Source organism: Haemaphysalis longicornis, unplaced genomic scaffold (assembly GCF_048455015.1).
Source record: "Haemaphysalis longicornis isolate Haplotype H1 unplaced genomic scaffold, Haemaphysalis longicornis Haplotype H1 scaffold_3, whole genome shotgun sequence".
Lineage (NCBI taxonomy): Eukaryota > Metazoa > Arthropoda > Arachnida > Ixodida > Ixodidae > Haemaphysalis > Haemaphysalis longicornis.
In genome coordinates this window covers 78,592,834-78,617,914 of record NW_027526335.1, presented here as the reverse complement: position 1 = coordinate 78,617,914, position 25,081 = coordinate 78,592,834, and the positions used below count along the sequence as shown (strand labels likewise).

General features: G+C 49.1%; 1 protein-coding gene across 2 annotated transcripts in view; it reads left to right on the top strand.

Moving 5' to 3' along the window:
* Window positions 1–25,081, top strand: part of Mgat4a (alpha-1,3-mannosyl-glycoprotein 4-beta-N-acetylglucosaminyltransferase a) — a 179,284-nt gene that overhangs the window by 70,440 nt on the left and 83,763 nt on the right. The gene's annotated exons all lie outside the window — the stretch shown is intronic.

Genomic DNA, 25,081 nt, shown 5'->3' with positions numbered 1-25,081 from the left:
TAAGCAGCTGTTGAACTGTTTATCGTTATAACGATTACCACAGTGAAACAGCAGCGAAGTGCGACGTTAGCTTTCCATGATTTGATTGAGTAAGAGACAACCAAAAAATTTGGTTTAAACGCAAACGTAGCGGTGATACAAGTAAGCAGCAAATCTGCATCTATAAAACTGATCTGTGATTAATCATTGAAGAACTGGAAAAACAGCGGCGTAAAGTGTGCGTAAAATGTAATGTTTAAGCAGCAGAGCCGATGCATTGTAATGAGAGGGCTGCGTACGTATCGCTTCATCTTGTATATGTTGAACAGATGATAGGGGACATGGGGAAGTGTTGCCCCACGCGCCGATTCCATAACTGATGTGACTGGGTATGTAGCAGAATAAACGAAAGCATGCAGTGGCATTGCATGAAACAAAAATAATGAAAGGTGATGCTCTCGCAAGCGCCCGAATACCAAACGCAGAATTCTTAAGTGATTGACGTGAGAAACGACATGAATGTCAGCATAGAGCTGTGTGTACATCTCAACGCATTCGCGCACAGGAATGGGATGAGGAACGGTTGTTAGGCATACCGTATAGTTAGTTTTCACAGCTGGTTAAGAATTAGGCAGTTATCCCTTGTGAGCATAGCGGGCTCCGTCCGCCAACGCTACGGCGGCGGGTAGCGGGGCCCAACTGGGCAGGCGCAAATTCGTTCCGGTAGGGGGAATTAATTCCGCGAGCCAGCCTTCGCCATGCCCGCGCATGCGCAGTAGGGACCCCCTATTCCGCCGCCGTAGCGTGAGCCTCCGCTAGCCGCTATGCTAAAACTCTCTAATGTGACCGAGACACTGCTTTGTCAGAACATAATTTGGCAGTATTACTGACATACAAAACGCAGCGAGGGGAACGTAGAATGTCGTGAGGTTCGTTTATGTACAAAGTAAAAGGAGGGGACCAAGAATTAAGCCCTGGCTCATACCTTGGTTTACCGTTCTAGTTTGGGAAAGAAAGGCAATTATACAAACTGTGTTAATTGTATTGAGCAAACAGTTCTTCAGAAATGTTTAACTAATGCGAACTATTTGTATAACGGAGGTTGTGCTAAATTTACAAATTGCCAGATTACACTTCATTGCGTGTTACGTCTGTAGTAGAGCTTAAATCAACTCTAAGATGGCAATCAAAGTAAAAAAAACGAGCGCAGGCGTCCCTGTAACGGAAGTACTCGTCGTTGCAGATTTATTGCACTCTGGTCTCGCCTCCGCGACTGAGTTGAAGATTTTTTTAACCAATGGTTAAAAGTGTTCACCGGTGCTGCGCAATTTTCCCCAAAGCCTTAGCTCAGGCATCACTCCACATATTCCCTGCAGTTCGCGGCAAGATCACGCGCTTGAAGAAAACAGATTTCTTTTCCAACGTATTTTGGATAAAAGCCCGACTTACTGCATGTAGGTGAATTTCATAGGTCTTACAGGGATTAAAACTGGCCGCTTGTTTGTTTTAAGATATTTTGCTGCTAATTTCTAAGGAAAAAGTTTTGCGTGGTGTCATTTTAATAATTTCAGGGACGCGGACATTTGTCTTTGCTGTTTTTCTGGTATTTAAATATCCCACGTAGATAACAATTATGCGGCGCCCGTGGGGGCTTCTTCCTCCACCGTGAGCAGACAACGCTAATGGCGGACGCTGTGTTATATCTGCCACGAGCAACTTCGTATTGTTCTACCCTGATCAAATTGGAAGTCGCTGAAAAGTAAAGTTATATGCGGATTTCCTTTGTGGAGCAATAAAATTTGCTTCAAAGTTACCCGCGGAATTCGTCATCCAACACAATTGCTAGAAACTCAACGGATTTGAATGGACAGGCTGTTCTTGGTAAAGCGGTCGCTGTGTTCCATTAATCAGGCTTGTTTGGGTGGTGGTATTTCATCCCGATTAGGCTTCCACGAGTTCTGAAGGGGCAGATTAACACATGCGTGTTCCACAAACTAACCAGGCAGAAGAGGCTATCAGCAGGCGGTTTCTTCGGTGCCTATTTTTCTGCCGGCACCAACTTGACGTTTCCTGGAGAGACTTTGAATTCGATTAATGTCATAACGTTTGGCCTCAAGTGGCAGCTTAAAACTGCAGAGCTGCAGGAAAACCGGTTTGCGTATGGCAGACGAAGGTCTTCCGTCGACGGAGTGGAACTGTTTGCTTTGGGAAAACTCCATTTTCACGAAAAGCTGTGCTGCAGATCGCGAGCCCAATCGTCGGAGGTCCACGGGGACGTCGCACCTGGTAATCCGCATGCCAGGCGTGTTCAACTTTGTTTGCACACACAGTGTGCATCGGCAAGCGCGAAGATCGTAGCACCACGCTGGATTCTCGACGAACACGCAGTCGATAAACAGAAACCTACTGCATCAACCAGCGGTCAACTCGCCCGATGCCATAACCTTTCTCGACGATGCCTAATCCTTTGTAGACGTGTCAAACGCTTGTTAGTCTCCTTTGCTTCTAAACGCGGCTGCCACGTTTGTGATGAAAAAATTGCAGTCAGCACTGCTTTTCGTTCGTCTCTGCCTATCGCGCTGTCCTACATAAAGTGCATAATTAAGCCAGCTATAGCCATCCTTTCCGCGTTAATGATTCACGGGACATTCCCATTAAAGTCTGGTTTGCGCTTAGAATTAAGCAAGAAAAATTGAGGCGTTAGTCAAATTTAGTAGATGCGTATACAGTGGGCAATAAATGTGAGCCATAATTTGGTCCTCTTGGCGATTTATTGTGCGGTTTTTGTGCGCGAGGAATATGGCGTTTTTTTTTTTTCTGCAAGGCACCCTTTTTTTTATCGAAAAAAATTCGAGGTGATTATGCAGGGGTGGGTCTCAGACAAGATTTTAACCTTGCGGAAAATTTACGTTTCAGCTATTCGAAATCACTTGGAAAGTATTTGAAGGGCATCGCATAATTCCCGATATCTTCATCAAATTCAGCCTTGGAAGCATCATGCCGCGCTGAGCCGGCTCAAACGCTTAGCGGGAAGGATCAGCGTTAATGAATTGCTACAAAAATTAGGACTAGATGTTGCTGCTGGCAGTTTTGATCATATTTATCGTTGAAACAAATTTGAAAAGCGTGGTTTTGAGATGAACCAGCTAGGGTCTAGAAATCGAGAGGACTTTGACTGTCGCGTCTGACGTTAAAACCCCGCAGTCGAACCACCAAATAAAAAATAGATGAGAAATCGTCGCTTGGTGTGGTTGATATTAAAACTTTGGAAAGAGGGTTGGGTTCCCCCAAAGGCATGCAGAGAGAGAGAGAGAGAGAGAGAGAGAGAGAGAGAGAGAGAGAGAGAGAGAGAGAGAGAGAGAGAGAGAAGAGAGAGCGAGAGAGAGAGAGAGAGAGAGAGAGAGAGAGAGAGAGAGAGAGAGAGAGAGAGAGAGGAGAGAGAGAGAGAGAGATGTATTTCATATATACGAATGAATGCTTAAGGCTGGGAAATGTAGAGTCGAACGCTCACTTTAGCATCGCTGAATTTATTTCGAACTGAACTGGGGAAGATTATTTATTAGATTAGCCGTTTTATTAAAACTACGTACACTAGTCCCCTTCTAATGGCTCGTGACTCTCTGCAGTTTACATATGTATGTTCACTTCGGCATATGCTCAGCGGGTCTATATATATATATATATACACCATGATGTACAAAGCGGCATACGTCGCTAATATGTAGCGGTGCCGGCCTTTAAGGCCGCCGCTCTAAAATCAGCAAGCTACTACAGAGCCGGTTGGCGCACAAAACCCCCATGGAAGCGCCGTACTTTAGCACGGGAAAAAGAATTAAGGCTATGAGGAAGCGAGAGTCGAACGAGTGGAGCGGCTTAGCAACACTGCAGCTGAGGTCGCACAAGTAAGTCACCAACTCGGGCCCGCCCACACGGGGTATGGGGCCTTAAAACCGGACGACGCGGGAGTGTCAGCGAAACCTGGTTCTGTCGGGATTAAACAATCGCAGCTGAAGGACAGTGCGGGAAGGTGCAGACAATCGGACTGTTTCATGGCTTCGGCAGTGTGGGGGCGTGCAGTGGGGCCACGGAAGCGTGCGTCCGGTGTATTCGCGCAGTGCACAATCGAACGGAGCTGTGCGCTGAAAGCGAGAGGAAGCGATCCCTGGCGGCGCGCGCGGCCACATCAGGGTCGTCACGGCAGGGCGCGTCCGCCGATCGTGGCCGTTGATATATCGCTCCGATCAACAACGCTCACGCGGTCTGCATTCCTACATACATTGGCGAGCCAGTCGATTGAATGCCCGCGTACCTGCAGGTTGCGACATGGGGCCCTTATAGTGCGCGTGGCGGGTGGGACAGAGGGAACGGCGTAGAAGGCTTCGAGAGCTTATGTAGTCTGGGAAGTGGTTTTCAGCAAAGCCGTTCAGCCCATTACAAAAATGGCCCGGGCGTGGAAGTTGGCTCAGCTGATCAACATTTATCGGTTGGGTTGGGAGCAATACTTGAGTACCCAATTACATAAAATGGTCATGTGGTATTGCAATCGCACATGACACGCAATCGCTCATAACAAATCCGCAGCTGGCATGCCAGCTGCGGATTTCGCATGGTGAGCAGAAAAAAAAAATGTAATGAGAGTTTCTGTATGTGCTTCACCGAGTTTCGCGTCCGATTTCCACGAGCCGCCGCGCCTTAAGTTTCACTGTGGCAGGAAAGCCCGCTTTCAGTGCTGTTCCCGAAAAATTGTGCCGTCATCGGCTGCGCCCGCCCGACCGTCGTACACGAGGGTCGTACGAAATATCTGGCTTGCCACTCGCACGTCGTGAGCCTCCTCCGGCGAGCTCACGACGTCAAAACCGGTCCTGTGCGACCGTCGTCACGACCAGTCGCATACCAATTGGCGGTGAGATCTTTGAGTGGCGCCCCCTGGCTCTGACGTCGGCTTAGGGATTCGCGCCGCTGTCGTCTGCTACACTCCGCTTGTGAGGGGCAACCGTGCCTTGGCTAGAAATCGCCCGCTTCGTTGCTGTAGTGTGTTAAAAAGCGTATTTCTAGCAACTCAGTTATTTTGCCAGCTTCTGACGCATCTGAATAATTTGAAGCTGTATCCCCCACAAGTTTGCAACACACGAAGAGATAGAGAACAACTTTCTTCAGAGTATCGGTCAGAAGATCGTGTGTAACTCTTCCTTTCTTGCTTATTCGCGAATATCAGGGATCAGAGCTTCTCGATAATTATTCAAAATGAGTAGGCTTCCCTGCAGTATTTTGAGATGCTCCTATGAAGACTCAACAGTCTAACGCTACGTACCAAGCAGCGGCCTCTACACGCTCATCGCACAGCAGGAAATAAAGCGGCTTTGTTCTGTTTCTTTCGTTGTTGTCTTGTATTGGATTAATGTTTCTTGCTTTTTTTTCTGCCCAACGCATTAATTTTTCTGAGCCGTCATCAACTTCTTACTAGGAGGTTTCGGGATGTTTGGGAGCTTCACGAAGGTCGTGTGGATATTTCCTTCATTTTGTATGGCATACATTCCCTTCTTCACAAATTGGCTTTCATTGCGGCTGCGTGCAAGAAGGTGCATATCCGCAGCGTGCTTTGTTTATTCACATGCAAATACAATGAGAAGGTTTGTGCTACGCCACCGCGATCGCGCCCTAAACAACGTGGTCCACAGTACTCGAAGGCGGCTTTTGTGCTACGAATTTCTATCGTAATTATATCGTTATCATAACGAACTAACTCTCAACTCGAACAATGATGCCATGATTACGGTGTAGAAGGTATGATATACTCGCTAACTAACGTAATAAATAGTATACCTGCATATATTAGAAGACTCGAAACCGAAGAAGAATTCCAAGTAGCTCTTTATTGCTTTTCAACCCTTCCGGGCGCGAAGAACAAACTTATTCTACTCGGGATGGCGTTCTATGATTTGAAGAAAATTACTTTTACTCTTTTGTCCTGGACTGAGGACCCGGCCCACTAACCAGATCGATTAAATTGTTAAACAAAGTTGTCCCCTCCTCCCCTACTCCCCCTCCTACTCTTGAGTGCAGTTTTCCTATAACGCATATCCGAATATCGGGAAGATGTGGCTGTGCAAAATGTTCCGAAATATTCCTCCAGGTCTTAACTAACATGTATGTGTTACTGTAAATTTAACGAAGACGGGACTCGTTTTGCTCAATAAACCTCCATACTGTTTAGATGCCTGGTATTGAATCAGCACGCGCGTATATACACACCGGGTTATTTGGAACTCAACCTACAGTTTTTGCAGTCTATAGTGCATGTCGGCAAACTTTCATGCCTTGATAACATAATGTGATGTGACAAAACTCGTTCGAGCGTTCGGCAAGGTTGCAAAAACTGTTTTACCTTACATATGATTACCGAGAATCGTGATGCCTTCTGCCAAAGCCGACAGCCCTGAAGGCCTAGAATTTGTTTTGCTCTTCCATTTTCGCTGTTGTCGTTTATTAGCAGCTGACTGTTCCTTTTGTTCGAATGCTTACATGAGAAGCTGACGCCTAGCTCCGACTCTTCGCGCTCCGCACACGACCGGCTTCGCAAGGAATGGGGTGGCGCCGGCAATGTTTCTCCCGTAGCGGTATCCAAAACTATACTTTAATTGACACCATGAGCTAGTGTATGTGATTTTAAACCTATCATTATGATAAAAAGTTACCCACACGCCAATTGTGGTGCGGACAAGCATCAGACGTTGACCGAGCGCAAAGAAACAGCAGGGAGAGAGATCCTGAGTGAAGCAGACGACAAATGCGAGAATCCCTAAGCTGACGTCACGGAGGCGCGCTTCGCAGCGCCGCCTGTGTTCGCGCTCACCGCCAATAGCGTGATGTCTCGCGCTACCAGCAGCACACGCACCCGCCGACTTCGCTCCGCCGCTACAACCGCAACGGCGACTGCTACGTGCGTGAAGGGGGGCCTCCCCGCACGGCTTTGGAACTAAATGACGGATGGACGCGCAACTCTTCTATAGTATATTCTAGACGCTGTACTGTTTCCCTCGGGAATCGAGCTACATACAGAAACTGTACACGTCACGTTTTAAGCGCGCTTCTATCGGCAACTCTACTAACTGTACTACCACGACACATGCTTGTATGTTCTCGCGGGAATCTGACTTGTAGGCTTTGAGGCTATTGCGTGGGCGTTTCGCTCCGCATGATAGCAGGCTGGGGAGATGCTAGACCAATTGGTAGTGGCAAGGGCAGCGAGAACAAAAGGAAATGGCAGGGTCGGCATCCTCACCCCGGTCATGTTCTAGGATACGTAACTAAAGCATCGCTAGCTGCGCTCAAGCAGAACGGAAGCAGAACTGAATATCAAACGCGGCGGTAAACATTCACGACTCTTGTGCTTGCTTTCGACCAATTCGTGGCTGAAAACCAAACAAAACTAATTCGGAGCGAAAACGAATTGTCCGTAGCTTACGTATAAAAAAGCCGCTAGACACTTAACGCTGCTTGCGCGCGAGAGTGCGAAATCGTTGGTAGTCCCGCGGGCGAAATATTTTCGAGTAATGTTTTTATGTATTATCTACAGGAAGCGGCTATTTGTGGATGCGCCTGTGGTGTCGAGGGTATTCCCCGTGTTTTATCGCGAGCACTTCGTAAGTGGAAAATCGCTGCGCTAAAACCTGTCCTATCTCCGAAGTCCAACTAACTGGATCATTGGACCAGATGCGTTACCGAGGCGATCGGCAGCCGAGTAGCGTCTTTTTTGCGCTCAGCAGGCGAGCCGCACCTTATGTTCAAACGTGCCCCAAGATGGCGCCACGCGTTATGGGCCTCCCTACGGGTTATGTAATGTGAACGCGCGGACCAGGCAACCGATTCCGGGACCGCTCCTTTATGTGGCTTTTCACATATGCGCAGGCGTTACCTAGCAACGAAGCACGCTGTCCCTGTGCGGCTGGCCATCTTTCTGTCACGGAACTACGACGCCATCTTATCTCGCAAAGGAGCAGGTAGGGCTTTCGGCTTAACTCGCTGGTGGCGGTCCCCAGTTTTGGTGCGATGGAAAGGACCAACGCGAAAGCTGCCTGATTGCGCTGGGTTCAGTTCTCACGATAGCGGTGTAATAATGAACGTTCCTTCGCGTTCAGCGCCCTTACCACCACGGATGGACCGCGGCGTCTTCTTTACCTGCGATAAAACTTTTCTTCATCACAACATCCGTTTCCTTTCTTCTTTTTTTGTCCTTTTCAGTAGTAAAAAACAAATGCGGTGTCAAGGTATTGGGCTGTCAGTATGTACTTTCGTAATCTGTTTCTGTGCAAACTTACCGCCTAGTATACCCTTCGTATACCAGCGGCCGCCCCTCCACGATGTCTGTGCATATGCTCTTGGACTTGGGGCTATCTCAATATTGTCAGACTACGGTCAGTTTTACTCAGGGCCGTGGATGTCATGGGTTAAGAGAATGAACCCAACGGGTCGGCCTTTTTTATCCCCGGCCGCGTTGTCGAATTTCTGCACTGAATTCTATCCCAGGTATACCTTTCCAATATTACCGCTATGCAGAGAGTCTGTGGTTCAGCAACTTCGCTGAGCCAAATATGTCCAGCATTCAATACCAGATCGTGCGTCTGCCAGTTATCACAATTATCAATCAATCAAAGATCCACCGTATTTTGGTGAAAGCTGCCAAAACTCGTGCTGAGAAGCTTAATTTGTTCCTAGATTGTGCCAGTACATCGATTTTTTTTTGTATAATTTGAAAACGGATCTACGGAGAAAGTGTTGCATGTCGCCATGTGATCGTTCGCTTTCACGACGGGGCAGGGCGGAAGCAGGAATCTCTTGTCAATCACGAAATTTCGACTTCCTGTACGGCGCTGATCTAATTGGTTTGTCATTGGCACGCCTTCGCTTATTTAGACACGTCTGTCCTGTCTGGTGCACGTAGTCGACTGATAAGTTCCAGCGGCGTGCTTGCAGTGCCTTTTCTTCTTTGTCTGTATGATGTCGGTGTCGGTTGTCCACACCATTGCGTTGGGCGAAAAGACCACCCTGCACGTGCAATATCAGTCTGTGTGACGCTACCCCCTCCCCCTCGCGCCATTTTTTTTTCACCTAATGTCCGCACCAAACAGCACGCACGCACGCACGCACGCACGCACGCACACGCACGCACGCACACACACACACACATACACACATACACACATACATACATACATACATACATACATATATATATATATATGTATATATATATGTATATATATATATATATATATATATATATATATATATATATATATATATATATATATATATATATATATATATATATATATAGTCACAGGCTTTTGCCCGTTCGCCTTCAAATCACGTAAGCAGACACAACTGCCCCAGGAATTCGTTTATTTTCTTTGTACAGCGGCAGCCATTTTGGTACCATTCGTGTGGACGACTACGGTCACTTTTCGCGTCTGAGGAGACACGTGAAGCCCGTCCGCTGTGTCTCAGGCTCGCTTGACAATGGCTTCATTGATGCGCGCGCAAGCGGGGTGGCCGCGTACACCTGCAGCCGCCGTCGTCGCCCTCTTTGTCGTGCCGTCTGCGTGATTGATTCGATCGCGCCCTTGCCGCTACGCGTGCAGGCGCGCGCCACTGCCGTCGCCGCCATCTCGAGGGGGATGCCCTTGGTGACATCTGCATTGTCTCTGCCCTTAGCTCTCTGACGCGCGCCCTGCCCCGATCTGTCACTCTCCCCACGCCACTGCCCGCATTAGAGGTCGCTCACTGGCGGATTGTAGTAAAGTTCCTCTATATAGTCAGCCGTTCTTATCAAACGTTCACACACACATACACACACACGCACACGCACACACGCACACACAGAGACACACACACACAAACAAACAAAACGTAATCGACGCTCACAATATACACTTGGAAGCACTGAAGCTGTTGCATTTTCACCCAAAACCAGAAACTGCCCGCGTCCGCTCACTTCCTTCGCGCCCACATCGTAAGCCGCTCAGGCGTGAACGTCCTCTGTCTTTCGGCGCGCGCACAGGCTGCACTGGTCGAACGGGCTAGGTCAGCGGCCGTGGCACGTGGCCTACCGGGCTAGGATGGCCGCCCTTGCCCGTCTTCTTTAACACCCTCTTTACCCTCACCCAATTTTCAGAAATAAATGTTTACTCTCTCTCTCTTTCTCTCTTATCCTCGCAGCTGCTTGGTTCGCCAACCGGAAAAGAAAAATGTCGGCCCGGTTACAGTCGTAGGCTCGCCCCTTCCGCCACGTAAAAGATCCATTCAGCGGTGTTTAACGCGGGCATGCCTTGTCAAGGCCTGCGAAGAACACGTATATGTGAAAATATATCGACAGTGGTTTCTCATTCGTCGCATTCCATTTTGTCCCCACGTATTTTAACCTACTTTTCTGGCCACCTTTGTTTAGCAGCGGCGGTCGTTTCTGTTTTGATGATGCGCGCTATATATCAGTCACGGCTTCTAGACATCCGCTTATACCTTGAACATCGTTACTGTGGGGTTACCATGTACAAGGGGGCACACAAAATACCCGGCGTGTTCCAACGTCCCTGTTTCGACGGGCGGCCTGTAATTCCTACGCTCCAGAGCGGTAGCTCTGTTTCTGCCCGCTCTCATTCGATTCACGAGCAGGCAAACTTTGCTTGGCGGACTGGTTGGACCGGACCACAACGCCGGCCTTGTCGCTGATATACTTTTCCTCTTTGTAGATGTGTTAGGACAGTGTTCGCCCCACAAAGGGAGCAAAACAAAGCCCTTTTGCCACGCGGCTGGCACGCGTAATCACAAGGCACCGCTGCACAGAAGTCAAGGGGGAAAAATGGAAGCGCAGCGTTATTACGTTTGCTGCGCGCAGGACGCGGCGACATCATTTGTCCATACCTCATCAAGGTCGCGTTACTCTGCGCGCGGCGTATCCCAAAGGAATGAGCTAATAAAAATGCCGCGCACGGTGGGGGGAGATGCGCAGGAGACCTATTGTCTTGGCTCACTGGTCTCAAGCGCGCATGCGCGCCCCAGCCTTCCTGATGGGCGGCTACCATGAGTTTTGCGGCATGGATTCGTGGGCCGCTGTACTGTCTACGAGGCTAATTTGTGGGCCTGGTGCTATTTAGTGAGATCCGCAGTCCGCGTCAAAAATTACTAGGCCACGAAGAATTCAAAATATAACCGTAACAGATGATTTCAGATAGAAAAACTATTTTATCATGCGTGGCTTTTCTGCGGCTGCTATCGTGGGAAGCTTCTGCATTGAATTCTGGATAACCTACTAACGTTTAGCGTGGGGTCATAGGAACTTTTGACAAAGGCTGCACCGAAAAAAAAAAGCATCAACATTTCATCAGTCCTCACTACCGAACGCATGATTCGTCGTACGAAGCATGTTTTGGGCCAACTGACCGTTTCTATTTGAGAAGCGCAGGGCTGGCATCACAAGTGGAATAAAATAACGCCCACAAAGAGTTGCGGCGTCACGACGTCCGGTAGTAAGCAAGTTGGCTTCTTGGTTATTTTCCCAGGAATGTGTATTGCCTAAGATTTTGAAGCGTTTCGTTCTGGCAAGCGTAGTTGCGTAAACGAAGCGAATGAAGAAGTAGCGACGACAACCGTTGAGCAAGTTTGAGACGTGTCGTAGCGGATTCGTCCTGAAAGTGTATAATTGGAGAAGGTCACACAAGAAAAGGTATTTCGCCCAATGAATGAAGTTCCAGCAGCAAGGAAAGGCTTCGTAAAATTGACCTAGTTTCGGTTACCTAGCGTTCTGGCCCGGGAGGTAAAGCCGCTTAAGTATTCGCTGATTGGCTGCTCTGGAGCGGCTTTCTCCAGCCTAATGACGTGGTGCAGTATTTACGAATATGAGCTCGGCAACAATCCGAGCTCGCTTTCTGCTGCCGCGATCGATGTGTGATACACTTTTCAGTGTGGAGTTTTACGCGCGAAAGAATCTGGTAGGTCTGCAAGGCGTGCTGTGGAGGACAAAGGCTCCGTGCTAATTTATAGTTATTGATCGTTTCACTGACGTGAAATTAGCATTGTGTACGTACGTGGGCGTTTAAAAGCGATACTGATCTTGAAGAGCTCCTGTTGTGCGCAGTAAAACTTCTGACCGCCTGATTGCCACCAAACTGCGCGTCCGATCGATGAAGCTGCTCGCTCAGAGTGAGTTTGAGAAGCGCGAACGTAAGCGAGCCAGATTGTCGCCGACTCATACGCTGCCTAGACGCGTGAGGCTAACGCTGTCATACAATACTGAGCGCGGAACACCTCCGCGAAAGGCTCGCACACGAGGGCGATTCCCAACACGTATCGGGACATTCACCAACACTGCCAGACATAACGCCAGCAATGCCCGGAACCGCACCACAACCTCGATTACCAACAGACCAGCACCTGGCTCCGCTTGCAGACCAACACGTACGGGGTGTATCGCACGCCAGTGCGATACACCCCGAACGTGTTGGTGTCTGCAAGCAGAGCCAGGTGGTGCGATACACCTCGTGCTCTACCAGCGTCAGTGCCAATACTGTCATGGCGAACCGAATACTCTGCAACACACGGTTCTGCAACACACGTCCAGACCAGCCACTACCTTCCCCTTACCATGGTGGTATACGACCAGCAGGGAAAACGGGCAGCTGTTGACCCCAGCTTCACGGACTGAGGAAGCCGACCAGGATTACAGCAAGCGCTTGATTAAGGGTCATTCAATGAGTCAATCAATATGTGCCCCGAGGTCACCCTATGTAGACGGCCTCAAATGACTTCGGCGTATGGCAATTCATGAACGTAACGCGGATTGATTTATGTTGACGCGCGTCTGCTCAGGAGCCGTTTGACGGTCGGGCTATTGCGTCCACTCCGGAAGCAGGGCCCATAAACAACCCTCGCTGCACGGTATCTTTGTGCGCTCCCGCTGACGCGACAGTGGCCACCTGTTGCCTGATAGCGTCCCTGGCGTCCCTATTTATTATCTCTCACTGACGCTGCTCGCTCGGCTGCACCGCTGGCCACTGGAAGTGCAAAGCTCCGCGTGCGACATGTCGTCACTTACCGGGCATTTGCGTGGTTTTGCACGGCTGTGGTGGCGTTAAAATATTTGCGTGCTGCTATGGCCGACAGGGCTTGCAGCGTTACTACATTTGGTCCGAAGGCTGTGAGGGTGTTACAGGGAAGACTTTAAATAAAAAAAAAAAAGGCTTTCTGGGGAAAAATTGTTTTTCTTGCGCGAAGTGGCCAGATGCCGTGGCGGACGCAGTAAAACGGGTTCCAAGTGCTTTTTATCGGAATAATAAACTATGATTCGTTAATTACCTTTTTAAATATTCTGGGTAGGTGTTTGATTTTAACTAGGAAATTGTAGAGGGTCGTCAAAAGGAGGAGGAGGAATAAACTTTATTTATGCGAGCCTTAGGTGCTGCTGTCTGGGCACCCGCCTGGTGGGGGGTTTCCTCTAGTCCGGGATACCCTGGCCTGCACTGGCCACCCGGGCCCTCTCTACCAGGCTACGCTGGGAGGAGAGGTCGGAGCTGGTCAGTTGTGCCACCCACTGCTCGTAAATAGGTTGGAGATTGGGAGTAAGGGACGGGGTTTGTTGACACCCCCATACCAGATGGTATAGGGTGCCAGGATGGGGGCAGTATTTGCAAGATGCGGGGTAGAGAGTGGGGTACATTGCATGGAGTAGGGTATTGTGGGGGTAAGAGTTTGTTTGTAGTCGCCGGAGTATTGTACCTTCGGTTCTAGATAGGTGTGGGTGGGGTGCTGGGTATTGTTGGCGCCCGCGCCGGTAGTGGGCGAGTATATCGGCATATTTTCTCAGGGGCGTGGGCTTGAGGATGTCGCCATCTTGAAGTTTGTCACCCTCTCGGGAAACGGCCCGGTGTGTATGCGCGCGGGCGGCGGCGTGTGCCGACTCATTTCCTTTGAGGGCTTCGTGGCCAGGTGTCCAGACAATCTGTAGTTCAGGAAGTTGCTTAATTTGTTTTAGTATAGCCAATGCTGGTAAGGATATTCGTCCGATCAAGAAATTGCGGCATGCAGCTTGGGAGTCTGTCAGTATTACTGTGTAGTTTTCGCAAGTGGTGGCAGCTAGGGCGATAGCAACTTCTTCGGCTGTTTCTATAGATTTTGTAATGGTCGTGACTGCGGTTAACTCTTTTCCGTTGGCGTCGGTCACACTGGCAGCGTGCGCAGATTTGTGGGGGTATGGAGAGGCGTCTGCATAGCGACTGAAGGGGAGGTGGTCATACTGCACATGGATTGCTCGTGCTCTTGCTGCTCGTCGTGCCTTGTTATAGGTCGGATGCATATTACGTGGGATTGGAGCCACTCTGATGTGTTGTCGAATTGGTCCGGGGATGCGTGTCTTCTCGTCTGGTTGTTGTGGGGTCGAATACCCTAGCCGGCGGAGGGTCGCTTTTCCCGTGGTGGTGAGTTGGAGGCGTGTGAATTGAGAAATTCGGTGCGCTTCTTGGATTTCTTCCAACGTATTGTGGACGCCCAGTTGCAGTAACTTGCTTGTTGCCGTTTTAGGGGGCAATCCTAGTGCGGTTTTGTAGGCTTGCCGTATCGCGGTGTTCAGTTTGTTTTGTTCGGAGGGTTTCAGGGCTAGGTAAGGAGCACTGTATGCAATCCGGCTGATAAGGATGGCTTGGATTATGCGCAGAGTATCTGATTCTTGGAGGCCAAATCTTCGGTGAGAAACTCGATGGATAAGATGCATTAATTGTGAGAGAGTACGTTGGAGTGGCAAAATTGTTTGGGCACCCGACCCGTCTTTGGGAATAGTGAGTCCCAAAATTCGGAGGTGGGGGACGTTAAGAACGGGTTGATTATTGATGTTGAGTTCAGGATCCGGTATAGAGTTGGCGCGCTGTTTAGGTGTTCGTTTACACAGTGTAAGTAAGGCGGATTTTTCTGGGGCACATTCCAACCCCCGGGCTTGCAGGTATTGTTGTACTACTTGGATGGCACTTTGGAGGGCGTCTTGTTGGTCACCTATGGAGCCCGTAGGAGTCCAGAGTGTCAGATCGTCGGCGTATAGGGCGTGTCGCAGGTTGGGGATAGTTGTCAACAGAGGAGGTAGATCTTTCATACCGATGTTGAACAGTAATGGAGATATCACTGAGCCTTGGGGGGTTCCTTTAGGCATAGTTTTGAAAACGTCGGAACGGAGGTGCCCGATTCCCACCGTTGCAGTGCGATTGGTTAAGAATGAGGCAACGTAGTCGTAGAGACGTTGGCCGCAGTTAGTAGAGGCGAGACCTTGTAGGATTGCTTGATGAGTGATGTTGTCAAATGCTCCTTTGATGTCTAGAGCCAGGATCGAGAATTTGTGGTGATTGGTAAGTTTGTCAATGATATCTTCTTTCAGTTGAAGTAGAACATCTTGGGGTGAGAGGTGTGAGCGGAATCCATACATCGTATTCGGGAAGTAACCGTTGTCCTCTATGTGGGGTGAAAGTCGGTTGTGGACCATGTGTTCTAGGAGTTTTCCAACACATGAGGTTAATGAGATGGGCCGCAAATTTTTTGTATTCAGAGGTTTTCCCGGCTTGGGTATGAGGGTTATTTCTGCGTGTTTCCATTGTGGTGGTAGGGAGCCAGATGTCCATTGGTTGTTGATGTACTGTAGTAGGCTTTCGAGGGCTATTGGGTCGAGGTTGCGAAGTAGTTTGTTCGGAATTTTGTCTTTTCCTGGGGTGGTGTTTCTTGTGAGGTTACGCACTGCGGCTTCCATTTCGGCTATTGAAAAAGGTTAATCTAAGTCTAGATTGGGGGTACCGGTGTATGGTGGGATAACTTGCGTTTGGTTTGCCGATGTTGCTTTGAGGGGTTTCTCTAGTTCTTGTATGAGGTCTTGCTCAGTGCCCGGATGGTTGTGTATCAGTCTACGTAGTTGATGCGCCGTCGTCGATTTGGATTCTTTTGTTCCCATGAGGGAGCGGAGAAGATGCCAGGTGCGACGGGTTCCCAGGGTTCCTTGAAGTTTATTGCAAAACTCCGACCAGTTTTGTTGGCTTAAATTACGAGCGTAAGTTTCTGCTTCGACCGTGAGTTTGGCGATGCGAATCCGGAGCTTACGGTTTGTCTTGCGTTTTCTCCATCGTTTAAGGAGTCCGTTTCGGGCTTCCCAGAGGTGTAACAGGTGGGCATCAATGGCTGGGTTATCTTCAGTTAGCGCTAACTCTTTGGTATGTTTCGAGGCTTCTGTGAGGAGCTGTGCGGTCCATTCTTCTATATCGTCGATGGGATCGGTGGGGGAGTTTTCACGAAATTTTTTCCAATCTGTCAGTCTGGCCGTGCCGATTCGCTGCTGATTGTTTTTGCGGTGTGGGATTTGAAGTTGGATGATGTAGTGATCGCTGCCTAAGGTTTCGTCCAGGCAGGACCACATGGCATCGTTGATGTTAAAGGTGAACGTGAGGTCAGGGGAGGTGTCTCTTGAAACACTGTTGCCGATGCGGGTGGGGGTGCCGTAGGTATTGCAGAGGCAGAGATTATTTTGTTGAGCGGCTTCTTGAAGCCGAGTTCCTTTCCGGTTATTTCTCAGATAACCCCAAGCTGTGTGCGGAGCATTGAAGTCTCCGAGGACAACGAGTTTATGTCCTTTGGTGCGTTGGCGTACGTGTTTTAGTAGTCGGTCAATTCCAGAGAGGGATGAGGTGGGTGAGCTGTATATATTTAGAACGTAAAGGCTGGTATGGGACTTCCGGCGGGGCAGCAGTTCGATGAATGTGTAGTCTATTGTGGTGGGAAGGGTATGTGCCTGCGCCGTTTGGGAGGCTTGGACTAGGATGGCCGTTCTGGATTTGGGGTCTGTGGTGTATGCTGTGTATCCTCGTAATGCAATGTGGTCGGTGTCAGTTTCTTGTAGGGCAATGATGTCAGGTGAATTTTGCTGTGTAAGTGGAAGGAGTGAGGCTTGCTTGCTTCGGTACGATCGACAGTTCCATTGCCATACAAGTAGCGAGGACGGAGGCGTTGAGTCGTGCATAGGTGGATTAGAAGGTGTCATCGTGGGATGGGAGGTTAGGGGTTGCGTTGTTGGGGTCTTGGGGAGCGGTGTGTTGTTTGGGCTTTTTATGGGCTTGGCGTTCCGTTTCTTCGATGGCGACTAGGCGTTCTTCTAGGGCAGCAAAGCGGCTGTTGAACTGGTTGCCCATTTCACGTATAAGTGTTTCTATGCGGCCTACATCCGAAGAGGGAAGGGAGGGGCCTTGCATGTTGGCAGCGATTGTGGGTATGGGTACTTGCGGTGCAGAGGGTGCTGCTGTGACTTCTTGACGTTGTAAAGTCAAGAGTTCTATTTTAGTTAGCAGCTCGTGAATGCGCTGTTCTAAGGTGGCAGTGCGCTTTTCCGTAGCTTCCAGCTGTTGGCGTAGGCGCGCGTTTTCTTCTTCGAGGGTGTGGATGCGGGTGTCGGTAACGGAGGTAGGGGGTTGGTTGGGGTGTGTGGGCAGGGAGGGGAATTGGTCAAGAGCAGTGGGCTGTGAGGTGACAACAGCTGACCAGCTCACCTGGGTTTGGGCTGGGCGATGAACGTTCTGTGGATGAGGCATCGACTGGGTTTGACGATCCGGCGGGTTATGGAAGGTCTGCTGCTTGGCGGATGCTCGTTCCCGGACCCGGACAGGTGGAGGCGGAGGGCGGAGTTTTCTGCGGCAGTCCTTGCTGGCCGTGGGGTGATCTAGGCCGCAGAGTTGGCAAGTAGGTGTACACTCATGACCAGGTGTGGGGTTTCTGGCGTGGCACTGGGCGCATACAGGCGCATCAGGGTTAGGACAAACGTCCTGTCTGTGTCCAAGTTCACCACACAGAGAACAGCACTGCACAGTTTGTCGATACGGGCGGCACCGCGTGAAGAGACCGTAGGCCTTGATGTAGAAAGGTACATGTGGTCCTTCAAAAGTTACGACGGCAGAGGTGGAGGTGCCCAACATTCGCGCATGCAGTATACGGGGTCCATTGGACGCGAGAATGTAGGGTAACTGTTCCGTCGTGGTGCCCTGGTCCAATCCATGAATCACTCCACGAACCGTACCTGGAGGTGGCTTTAGGTAGGGTAGCACTTCGTAGGCTGCTGCACCAAGCTGTAGTGTATTAACTTCAGAAAGTGCCATGGCGCAGTTTTCGTCGGGCGTGCTCGCGACAATTAGATTTTGCAACGCTTGCGGTTGTATCGTTACATAAGCGTTGAACACGTGCTCCGGGATTTTACTTGCCTGTTGTATGCTTTGGGTCATTTGACGGCCATTATAGGCAGCTACACGAAGTCCTGTGCGTGGTCGGTAGATCACTTTATAGTCTTTATCAGGTAGTCGTGGCGTCGGTGTGCTTCTTGGAGTGGTTTGTTGGGTGCATGGCACAGGAAACGGGGATGTGGGCGGAGCTGCTTGTTGTTTGAGGTTTCGGCACTCTCGTAGAATCTGCTTCCAGGGGCCTGGTGGCGGGATTGTGCGTCCGCTGAGAGTGTCGAACTCCATCGCGGTTTCCGTAGCCGTGTGCGTGGCGGCAGGTGCGGTGTTGATCTGCGCCGGGAGAACCGGCGCGGCGGCGGCTGTGGCGGTGCTGATCTGCGCCGGGTGAATGGTGGCAGTTGGGTGTTGATTCTGCGCCGGGAGAACCGGCGCGGCGGCGGAGGGGGCGGTGTTGATCTGCGCCGGATGCATGGTGGCAGCTGGGTGTTGGTTCTGCGCCGGTAGAACCGGCGCGGCGGTGGCGGCGGCAGCCAGCTGGGCGGCAGTAGGCCTAGCGGTGGCCGCCGGCGGGGTCAGTTCTTCCGCTGGTGATTTTGGCCGAATATGTGGACCGAGGTCGACGTGGGTGGTATCAACGTGACCGGCGTGCTGGTGGGAAGCCGCTGATAACTATTTAAGCGTTTGACGTGCCCTTGGAAAGCCAAGAACGGTCGAAGAAGCCGGAGCCCATGCAAGGTGCGCGTGTTCGGCGTGGCCCCCTGGTGGTGTTCCGGATCGTCAAAAAAAAAAAAAAAAAACGATAACCGTCATTAGATTTGCGAAATTGTAATTGCGTGCGGAGCTACAGCGCTCAGAACCTCAGCTCTCCAGATGAGCGCAACGGGCTCCGTGCGGAAGCTGAGCGCCGCAAAGCCACGCCCACGCGCTCAGGTCACTCGTAGCTGTGTACGTCACACGTCCACCACGCTTTATCTTCGGCTCGAGCAGAAAGTGTTGCGCCGTGGCCGCCATTTGCGTGCGATAAAGCCAAAGATAAAGCATGGTGGGCGCGTGAAGTACACAGCTACGAGTGACATGAAGGCGTGGGCGTGGCTTTGCGGCGCTCCCACCGCACGGAGCCCGTTGCGCTCATCTGGCGAGCTGAGGTTCTGAGCGCAGTAGCTCTGCAGGCAATTACATTTGTCAGCCTTGCACCATTAAACCCGAAATGATGGTTATCGGTTTCCTTGATGATCCTCTACAATTTCCTAGTTGCAATCAAATACCTACCTAGAATAATAAAAAAATATTTAATAAATGATCGTTATTTGTTTCGGTAAGTAGCACTGGGAACCCGTTTTACTGCGTTCGCCACGTCCTCTGACCACTTCGCGCAAGAAAGCAATTTTACCTCCGAAAGCCTATTTTTTAAAAATTACTTCAAGTCTGCCCTGTAACACCCTGTGTGTGTTTAAGTGTATATATATATATATATATATATATATATATATATATATATATATATATATATATATATAATTCGTCGTTAGCTGAACTCGGATATCTCGAAATATCGGTAAAGTCGAAAGTTTTTCTTGCCGCGCATATTAATAGTCATACTTGTCAACATTGTTGAATGAGAACAAGACATTACGCACATATAAGGCAGATAATCAATATATGAGTGATACTTGCAGTGTTACTTTATTTAAAAAATTCACGGATGCTTGGTTTTTTTGCGTTAGCAAATTTAGTACTAGATTAACTGCATAAAACCGTCCGTCGCCTATTGCCCGCGCTACCTGGTGGCATTTGAAAAAAATAGCAACGAAAGGTTCCACTAGATAGGTTCCGCGTTCCGTTTGTAACGCTCCTGGAGCAAGACAAACTGGTTCCATAAACGTTGTAGTCGGGTGCCTCCGCCGACGTACTGCAGCGCTGGCCTCGACGCACCCGACTTGGAACGTTGGAACACGGTAAATTTAAATTTACTTGAGCAAACCTCTAGCGTGTTTGTTATCTTGAAAGGAACGAAACAGGAGAGGAACAGCATAAGAGTTGAGCGGGAGAGAGAAGGGAGGCATTTACTTGCCAGGGATGCCAGTCGACTATCGTCTTTCGTCGACATGCATTTGCAACGAAAGGAGCAGATACGCGGCCATTTTTTTTCTGCGAATTACTTTGCCTCATTAGGAAAGCTTCCATGTGCAGTGTACCTTTTTTACCAGCACTAACTCTAACTTCAATGACCTGGCCTCAAATTTTCGGAATTTCGCTTATCTCGAAAATTTTCAGTAATGCGGCATAATTTTGCGCCGTCGCGCACTGTTTTGTTTCGTACGGTTTGATTGGCTGAGGTGTCGGATCCATGGAAGCGGATTCGTTCTCCTGGTCTACATTTCTACCTTTTGAAAGCAGCGTCATCGCTTGTTGCTTCGAGTTTCTGAGTTTCATTGGGTAATTAAGATTTTGTTCTGGGCTAGTTGTTCCATTCCCCATAAAATGTCAGTATAGACGAGCACTACAGACGAGCACAGTGGAGAAAAACAAATGTACGGTTAACAGCGCTGACTATACCGAGTTTTTATTTTAGAGCAAAGCTAACAGAACGTGAAACAGTAACATACTAACAAGAAACCCGTGACGTTCGTTGCGTAGAAGGCGCCGTCCAGCTCGTCTCTTCTATATTGATCCAGGAAAGTGCAAGGGAGAGTTTTTCAACAAAGTAAACTAATATTCAGCAACCAGCGGCAGGGCAATATTTACGCGCCCGCTGCTCGGTTTGTTGAAGGTAGCATTCCATGGCTCTTGGGAGCAATATTTTTTAAAAGGAAGATCGGAAGCATATTCGGCCTCTGCGTTCCAACAAGAAAATATACATAAAAACGCCAGACGGGCTTCTTCGCGCGGTTGCTGCTGCTATCTGTGTTGCTCGTCCAGTCACGGTTGGCTTAAAAACTTTAAAATTTAAAAACTTTAAAATTTTGCGCCACAGTGACGTGTTATGAGCAAGAATGACGTCATACAGGCCAACAATAAAACATAATTTTCAGTGCGTTAACTGCACGTTAGCATTCAAGTGATGCGATCAAATGGAACTAGAGGCCCCATTACAGACGTCCAGTCGTGTGTCGTCGCGACAGGTCAGTTAGGCGGCCGCCAATCGCACAAACAAGGTTCCGTGACGTCATAGAAAAGTTGCGGGAAATTGGCTAGGGGGTCGCGACTGCTTCACACGTTTTCTTTAATATCTCCGTTATTTGTTCGAAGATTGCGATGATATTGGTATCATTGTTATCGGGACTAAGCAGCCTTTCTAATAAACCGAACGTGTATTTTGTCATCATGGCTCCTTTACGGATTCCAGAAGCTTGGCAATTCAGACTCCAGCTCCGTGGCTATAACACTCTAGCGGCCGCCCTCTTTTGACGAACAATCCCTGTCACGAGCATCTAATTAAATGCCTTCTTCTGGTGGCTGCAGTCTCGTCTTTTGTCTTCAGATTCGCGAGCGTGTGTATACGCTACATAATCTCCGAGAAGCAGTGTCTCGCCCTGGTACAGGGATCAGCGGCAGCCCTCTTTTGACGGACGTGCTCTCTCCCACGAGCACGTGCTTAGCACACTTCGGAAGACCACACGTTCTTTCGTAGACACATATGTAGAGCTGATTTAGCTTGTCGACCAGTTCTGCGCAGACAGACAACGACGACAGGCATGGAGACCCGCTAGCTTATTGGCTTATCCCGCAACTTAGGGGACGCAGGACAGCTACAGCAGGTCCGTCCGGGAAGGATTTGTGCGTCCAGACAACGCGGCGGCCCTGTAATATATATATATATATATATATATATATATATATATATCGGAAATAAGGGTTGGCAGTCAAGAAAACCTCGGAAAGCAAAGGGGAGGATGTGGTAGGTCATTGAAACAGATAAAGAATTTGGAAAGAAAGAAATTTGAGAAAAATAACCCCCCAGGTGGGATCCTAACCCACGACCTCCAGAATACCGGTCTGGTGCGATAACCACTACGCTACCGGCGGGGCTATTTTTCCCCTCCACTTTCTGGGGTATTTATGTCAATGTAATTTTTTTCTGTGCTTGGGGGTGGTAGCCAGCGCCACTCCGGCTTCTCGGGGTGAAGGGGACCTTCTTTTTAACCCCCGGGCCGTGACTCATGTGTCTACGACATGTCGAGAGTGGTCGACCAGCGTTGAACCCTCTTAAGCTCCCTATGGCACCAAGACTGCCAGAACAGAGGCCCTCGCTATGCATGTAGCTTATCAGAATAGGAATTGAGGGACTCGTTGTAATAAGACAGAAAATAAGTGTTGGCAGTCAAGAAAACCTCGGAAAGCAAAGGGGAGGACGTGGTAGGTCATTGAAACAGATAAAGAATTTGGAAAGTATATATATATATATATATATATATATATATATATATATATATATATATATATATATATATATATATATATATATATATATATATATATATATATATATATATGTGTGTGTGTGTATATACGCGCCAGCTCTGCTTCGGCTGATGTCGTCCAGAAGGTACACCTGAAACGACCGGGCATTGTCGGCAGACGGCGCGCAGTCTCAGCGAGGATGGCGAAGATGAATCGAAGGGCCGAGCAACGACGACCATCGTAATATACATTACGCGGCCGTGACGGCTGCCAATGCGTGCAGTCAGCTTCCTTTTATCCTACTTTTTCTGGAAGCGGAGCCGACGTTTCATCGGATCTCGACGCCGGGCAGACACCCTATACCGAGTTTCCGACGTAAAGGAAGCTGCAGACGATCGCGGCGCGCAGACGATGCTGCTGGTCGTCTGCCGCCCCGCAAACAGCAGACGAAAAAACAGAAACGACGAAGAAAAGGAGAAGAAAGCGAACGCGGTGGAAAATGGGGAGGCGCGATTCCAACCATAATAAAAGGCAATCGAGAAGGGGAAACGAACGTTGCCGGGCGGAACGCCTTGGGAGGCGCCTCTATTGATTCAGGAAAGTGCTGAGAAAGGGGAAAGCGTGAAACTAATATTTACACACACCAGCGTCAGGCGCGCCGCACAAATCAGCGCCGACGTAGCGGGTCTCCTTTCTCGCAGGCGGTTGAAGGTTGCGATGTTGTTTGGAAGTCACTTTTTTTGAAAGGAGCCTCGCGAGCATATCCCGTGTCTACACCGCGTCTGCCAAAAAGAAAAAAAAAATCATATAGGCAGGGTGCAATGCGACAAAAAAAAAAAAAAACTGGCGTCTCAGCGACTTTCCTTCTTTTGAGTTGGTGTGACATGCGGTCGGTCTGCTAGGAATATTTTCTGCAACGCCGTGCGTTTTGGTTCAACCATTGAAAATCTAAGCATATTTTGTTTTCGTGATGAAATTACAAAGAAAAAATCACTGCATATATCAGCGCGACGCTTCGGAATCGATCGTTGTTTCACACGGCCGTATTGGAAACGCGGAATTGCCCGAATAGCGAATTCTCTCCTCGTTATTGAACAGGCGCGTTATTTTTGTCGCCTTAAGTTATTCCAGGTATATTGTTATACTGAGCACATGGCGTGTCCAATGTGACAGTAAAAACTGGCACGTAGTGCGCAAAGTTAGTCACCATTGCAAAGTCAAAGTCACCATTTTGACTTAATTTCGTGGTTGCTGTTACCGGTGCCACCAGCGCCGTCACAATTCTCGTCCGCAGTGGCGACATTTTCGGTTCTCACGATTGGACGTTTCATGCATATGCGAGTAACCGATAATATGCTTGCATGAAGCCAGTGCTAGTTGTGCATTTCATATAAATGCTTCATGTATTTTGTTATTCGTGCCTCCCTCAACGGTATCTAGGCGCTTGTTCTGCTGACACCAAATTGAAACCAACGCAGAAGTGTTAAAAAAAAAAAAGCAGGAACAACTTTGACCTAACGGAGTGGAGAGGGAGGATGGGCGCTTCTATACTTGCCTCTTCAAGTCTTGTCGACTGTGAGCGCCGTAGTGGTACAGTCGAGTCCACTTATAACAATATTGAGGTGCCATGAAAATATCATTGTTATAACCGATTATTGTTATAAGCGGGTTATGCCGAAAATAACAAAGAAAACGTGACAAACAAGAGCATTTAATGAGGGGAACATGATAAACAAGAGCACTTAATGAGGGGGAAGTTGCTTAAACTTTTCACTTTTTAGCAGGTAGAAAACCGTAAGCAGTCAGCTTCGACTGCTTACTGGCCATCTTATTGACATCTTTTTGCAAAGCGTCCAACTGCTGCGCGTGGCCGAGCGGAAGGTTTTTAGCAAACACAAAATCGCGCAGGGAGTCGATCATTTGCAACGCTTCCTGGTGCGACACAACCTGCATGGGTTCCGGTTCCTCCTCGTCGTCACTGCTGTCGTCTTCCGCGCCGGTGACCGCAGCGACGATCGCCTCGTCGGTGAGGTCCTCATTTGTTGCTACTGCGTCGTCGGCGTGCAAAAACTCCAAGTCCCGACGCGTCTCCATCACCACCGCTATCACCTGGCCGCCGCGCGTATGCTCTCATGCCCTTTTGCGTAATAGGCGGGGTTGGGGTGGCATTGTCGCAGCGTTTTTGCATTTTTGTTTCATTCAGGGTTGGTTCCAGTGCCCACATTTAATTGTTATAACCGATATTGCATCATGACAGCATTGTTATAAGCGGTTTATTTTGCCATAGAATACAATGAAAAGCTGACGGTGCCGCGGCTGTCCATTGTTATATCCGATATATTGTTAAAACCGGTATTGTTATAAGTGGACTCGACTGTATTGCATAAAACCACAAAACGCTGTGTGAGCGAAATGAAGTGGTGGTGATCTTTTGAAGAAAAAAAAATTGAAAGAGTGAGAGG